General features: G+C 44.4%; 1 protein-coding gene across 2 annotated transcripts in view; it reads left to right on the top strand.

Moving 5' to 3' along the window:
• INPP5A (inositol polyphosphate-5-phosphatase A) overlaps positions 1-6,265 on the top strand; it is a 355,150-nt gene that overhangs the window by 937 nt on the left and 347,948 nt on the right. The window lies entirely within an intron of this gene.

Consider the following 6,265-nt stretch of genomic DNA (forward strand, 5'->3'; position numbering starts at 1 on the left):
CCAACCTGGATAGGCCGCAGCCGCGCGTGCCGCCTGCGCCGCGCATCCCCGGCGGAGAGGCTGGCAAAGCGGGACCGACTTCCTTGGTGCGTGTGTCGGGGCGAGGGCCGGGTGGGGTGGGGTGGGGTGGGTTTCGCCCGGTCCTAGCGCCCCGCGTGGCTGCCTGGGCGCGGCGATGCTCCCTCGGCCCTGCCTGGCGCTCCACCCGGCTTTGCGAGCGGCCGCGGAGAGCCGGCGTGTGCGTGCCAGGGCTGGGGACTGTCGCCAGCGGCGCCTTGGCGCGTCAGATGGGGATTCCCTTTGGGCAGCCCGGCGGAGCCGGCCCAGGAGGTGAGGACGCTCCACCTCCCAAAGCGGCGGAGCTCACCTGGGCTGGCCCCGCCGCGGCACGGCCAAGGCACTCTGCTGCGCCCAGCCTCGGGCACACGCCCAGCCCGAGGAGGGTTGTACAGCCTGCCCTCCTTGGGCTTAAGCGTCCAGCGCCGTGAATGGCCTCGCCCCGACCCTCCCAGTTTTGCCCAGTCACTATGCAGACGTTTTCTCGCTATGTAGACAAGTTTTCCGTGTGTACTTAAACTTGTAACTCTCTACTGGAGGGCAGGAAGCCGCCAAACTGCTTCTTTGGTGTCTCAGGAGACTTCCTTAGGGCGAGTACCTCCCCTGGCCCAGACTAGCCCACTCTGGTCAGATCTTGGCTGCCAAGCAGGGTTGGCCCTGGTTAGTGTTTGGATGGGAGACCACCAAGGAAGTCCAGGGGTGCTATGCAGATGTAGAATATTGCAAACCACCTTTGTTAGTCTCTAGCCTTGAAAACCCTGTGACAGCACTTTACATACATGCACGCGCACACACACACATATGTCCTGGCAAAATTGCATTTGTGAACAGGGGCATAAGGCCGCAGCAATTCCCATGATTATGTGAAATATAGAGACTTTTGCCCTATTTAGTGATTCTGTTGCCCAGTATGTATGCCATGTTTCTTTATGGCCTGGTTGACACATGATTTTGGTGCATATGGGTAGTGCGCATTTAATGACAGCTAGTGGACTGTGTGAGCTGACTCCATTAAAAACATTTTGTTTAAGGTGGCATAAGGAGATGCTGCAACATCACAGTTAGAACTTTCTGTATCTGAGCATCTGTTCACATGTGCAGGTCCTTATCTGATGCTGTACTAATCAAGTGAGCACGTACATGTGAACCAGCCCTGTATAATCAGCATGTCTACATGTTTGTGTTTAAAGTGCCATCAATTCACATCCAACTTAAGGCAACCCCAGCGAGGGACTTTTGGGGCAAGTGAGAAGCAGAGGTGATTTATGTCTGATGATACCCGTGTATATACAAAATGTATTGTGTGGACCACCTTTTATTGGGGAATTGAAGTTCCTTGTCTTGTTAGGATGAACAAGTTTCTGAAAACTTAGATTTGAATATTCAGGACAAGAGTGGTGTTGTAGTCATGTGTGTATGCAATGTAAATGAAAAAATGTGAATTTTAGGTTACTGGGAAATGATTGTTTGTTTGCATATTTGTGTGCTCTGTATCTTGAAAAGGTTTTATGAGGATGATAAAAATTTTTTAAAATGTCTTGATCTATCACCTCAAGCATAGGTATAGATGGTACTTTTGTTGTTAGTTGGAAACAAAAAGGAAGGAGAGAAGGAAAGGGGGAAGGATAAATGTTGTTGATGGCTCCTGGAATGTTTAATATGATCAGCGCAATCCTAAGAATGTTTTCCTGGGAGTAAGCCCTATTAAATAAACCTGCATAGGTATCTGAGTAGATCTGCTTAGAGATGGTTTGTCTGTCCCTTTTCAATTTTTTGTAGCAGTTTTGTTTGTGTCAAGAATAGGTGGGGCCAAAATAACTGTCACTGGTGATTGGGATCAATTCCTCCTGTATGTTAGCCATGCTCATATTTCCCCCCCCCCAAAAAAAAAGCTTTATTGAAAATATAGTATAATATAATAACAGAGTAACATCAAATGCTCATATTTTCCTATTGCACAACGTGAAACCCACAGAAACAAGGAACTCTGTACAAGTGTTGAAAGTTATGTTGGGCAAAAACATTCCCCACTCTGTATCTGGAAAGTGACTGTCACGCCGCAATCAGGCAAACACTGCTCTTCTAAAAACTGAGTGTGATGTAAAAACTATGTGTAAAATATACAGTGTCTAGAGAGAACCCTTATTTCAATTACACTGTGCATAACAATGCACTTCTTGAAAATGTCCTAATGCTGTAAACTTCCCCTGAAGCTGCTGTGTGTAGCTGGCATGTTTGGCTCTGGGCTTACTGAATTGAGTCCTTTCAGTGGATTATGCCTGTCTAGCCTGTTCTGACACATGTTCATTGAGAAGTCTTACTTGGTTCAATATAGTTTACTTGTGACTATAGTGTATGTAGGATTGCAGTTTTCATTTTTTAGTGATATTTTCTCAGGCTGAATTTAAACTGCCAGTTTAAGATCTTTTTAAGGTTAATATTTGTAATGAAAATAGAATAAAAAAATTAGGGACCTTAATTAAACTTTTAGAATGTTTTTGCTTTATTCCTAATGCGTTGCTATACTCCAGATACCAGGAATGGGATGAATCGGCACATGGAGGCAGTTTTGTGTAGTGGTTAGAGTGTTGGCTTACGAGTGGGGAAACCCAGGATCAAATTCCCACTCATCCATGAAGCTCACTGGGTGATCTGGGCTGACCTTTTGTGATGGAATGAATTTTGGAATGTACTCAGGGCTTGCTGGTAGAGCATCAGCATACAGAAGTCCCTGGTTTCAGTCCCCAGCATCTTCATGATCAGGTAGTAAAAGTGTCAAATAGTACATGGTGTGAAAGACTTCAGAATCCATAAAATCACAAGCATATATGAAATGTATAAAATAAAAATATAAAATAGTGCATGCAAGTAAAACATGTTAAATCCTATAACAAATTACATCTATTCTCCTTTCATTAGCAGCTTTCTCGTCCTTACAGCTAACCAGCCAAATTTGGCAAGTTTAGCTGTAACCTAAGGGAGCCCACTTTCTAAGAGATTCTTCAGTAATTGCATCTTTTGACTAGTTGAGGTGCGAAGGACTTCAAAAGTTGCAGGCTAGCCATTTCATTCAAGGGAGGGGCTGTGGTTCAGTGGCAGAGCATCTGCTTTGCATGCTGAAGGTTCCAGGTTCAGTCCCGGACATATCCAGTGAAGAGGGTTTGGTGGGAAGTGATGGATCTTCTTCCGGAGACCCGGAGAGCTGCTCCGAGTCAGAGTAGACAGTACTGGCCTTGATGGACCAAGGATCTTCTTCCGTAAAAGGCAGCTTCATGTGTGTACAGCTTTACCTACTTCATAAGGTTGTTGTGACAGTGATGGAGGGCAGAATCACGTATGATACCCTGAACTTCCAGGAGGAAGGGAGGGATAAAATGTGATCTCTGGAAAGACAGAGTAGAAAAGCTGCGGCAGGCCACAGTGTGTTGCCTCCTGTGTCAGTGGGGCTGCTTTACTGCAGGTCATTTTGGGGTGTGTGTTTGTGTGTGTGTGGAAAGTGCCGTCAAGTCACAGCTGACTTATGGTGACCCTGTAGGGTTTTCAAGGCACGAGAGGTTCAGAGGTGGATTGCCGTTGCCTGCCTGTGCATGGTGACCTTAGTATTCCTTGATGGTCTCCCATCCAAATACTAGCCAGGGGCACCCCTGCTTAGCTTCTGAGATCTGATGAGATGGGGCTATCCTGGGCCATCCAGGTCAGGGCACTGCAAGTCATAGCCTGCTGCAAAGCCCCCGTGATTAATTGCAGCCGCGTATACAAACTCTGCTGATCCCCCCCCCACACACACACTTTTTCTCAAGCTGTTATTAAGTCCACTGTGGTTCAGTCAGGCATTTCAAATGCTCCAGGGTTGTACCGAAGCCTGAGAAGTGTCTGAAAAAGCAGAAAGCTCCATTACCTTTATTTTTACAGAAGGAAATTTTTTTTTTAACTGTAGAATATTCCATTAAGCGAACTCTTAAATGTTAAGAGCATAAGGAGAGCCCTGATAGATCAGACCAGGGGTTCAGCGTGCCTTTTTCAACAGTGGCCAGTCAGGAATCTTCAAGAAGCCTAAAAGTGGCTCATTTGGGCAGCAGTTCCCCCCATGTTAAATAGCTATGGTGCCCGGTATTCAGAAGTATACTGCCTCTGATCCTGGAGGTTCTGCTTAGCAGCAATAATCACTGGAAAGAGAAACAAGAAGAGATTGGATTTATACCCCATCCTTCACTACCCGAAGGAGTCTCAGAGTGGCTTACAGTCTCCTTTTCCTTCCCCTCCCCACAACATGCACCCTGTGAGGTAGGTGGGGCTGAGAGAGCTCTTTCGAGAACTTCCCTTGAGAGAACAGCTCTGAAAGAACTTGTGACTAACTCAAGGTGGAGGAGTGGGGAATCAAATTAGAATCCACACTCCTAACCATTACACCAAACTGGCTTGAGTAGCACCTTAAAGACTAACACAATTTGTGGTGGGGTATGAGCTTTCCTGAGTCGCTGCTTACTTCTTCTCTTTTCTGCTGCTACAGACTAACATGGCTACCCATCTTGATAAATCATCGAAAGGTCTGTCTACCATGAATGAATTCAGTAACCCTTTAAAAAAGCCATCTAAACTAATGGCCATTACCACATCCTGTGGCAGTGTATCTACTGCTATCATTTAGATATCCATCCTGTGAAATGGTACTTCCTTTCTTCAGAACCTCTGGCAGCTCAGCTGTATACAACTCATTTTTGAGCCCAAATCTTTTTGTGCAAATATTAGTACGTTTTTGCTGATAGGCGTAGATTTGTGGATCAGCCTGCCCACTATGCTGGCATCTAACAGAAGATGGGTGCCGGTGACCAGTGATGGGGCCTTTACTGTGGGATGCTTCAGCTGGGAAATATCCATCCCACAGCTACTTGCCTGGTACTTAGAGTTTTTAAAATTTGTATTTATTTATTTATTTAAAACAATTGTATCCCCCTTTCTGCCCAATTCAGGCTCTCTGCAGCAGTTCACATTTTACCTGCCAGGTGGAAACTTGACCAATCATTTTGTTTTGGTTTTTGTAATTTGGATTTTGTGTGGACTTTCCGTCATTATCATTTTATTTCACCTTTTAACTTTCTGCTTGAAGTTAGTTTGCTGTAATTCTACAATGCTGTTTTTATTCTAATTGGTTTTACTGCTATTTAGTTGATACTGATGTTTGTTTTTAGGTATTATATTTATTTATTTTATGCCTCTATGGGTATATCCCATGGAGAGGTGGGTGAGAAATAAATAAATAGAAATAGATTCATGGCAAAGCTGGTTATCTCTTGGTATTTTGAAAAAGAAATAGTTTGGGGGCTGCATTCTTCAGAACACTTTTGGGTAGAGAACATGTAATTAATATAGTAATTAAGTGCTGTCAAGTCACACCCAACTTATGGGCAACCCCATATGGGGATTTCAAGGTAAGAGATGAGCAGAGGTAAGAGATGCTAGCAACCCTGGTATTCCTTGGTAGTCTCCCATCCAAGTGCGAAACGTGTCTGAACCTGTTTAGCTTCCAAATTTTGAGAAACTCAGGCTGGTGTGAGCTATACAGGCCTCTAGGAGATCACTGGAGCACCCCGATATACTAAAACTTAAGTAAGCAAGCAATTTCAATACAGTGTAAAAGTTTACTACTTAACATTCACTATATGAGGGTGCCCCAACCAAAAACTTTCTCCAACCAAACTCTTTCTTTTCTTTTTGAGAAAAACCATGGAGATTTAGTCCGGCCAACATGTCCTTTTGATTTCAGTGGGGCTTAAATGTGACAGTCTGTTTTTGGAATGAGGCCAAGATATTTTAACAGCTGGCTTGATATGGCACAGCTGTGAAACAGCTTCATCCATGGATATGTTGATGGTTGTATAAATATGCTATTCATTGTGTTCTGTAAGTCTGGGCCATAATTTGTAAAACCTTCATGAAATCAGTGGGAATGTAAAGGTACATAGTTCTGTGCTGAGTTCCAGTTATTGCACCGCTCCTTTTCTGTGTAAAGTCATGCACACATTCATTGTGTTCTGTAAGTAGATGTCTGGGCCATAATTTGTAAAACCTTAATGAAATCAGTGGGAATGTAAAGGTACACAGTTCTGTGCTGAGTTCCAGTTATTGCGCCGCTCCTTTTCTGTGTAAAGTCATGCACATTTTTATATGGTTGTATCCAGGTCCACCATGGAAGGACTAAGGTTCAGCA

Source organism: Gekko japonicus, unplaced genomic scaffold, assembly GCF_001447785.1.
Source record: "Gekko japonicus isolate JY-2015 unplaced genomic scaffold, Gekko_japonicus_V1.1 scaffold35, whole genome shotgun sequence".
NCBI classification, from domain to species: domain Eukaryota; kingdom Metazoa; phylum Chordata; class Lepidosauria; order Squamata; family Gekkonidae; genus Gekko; species Gekko japonicus.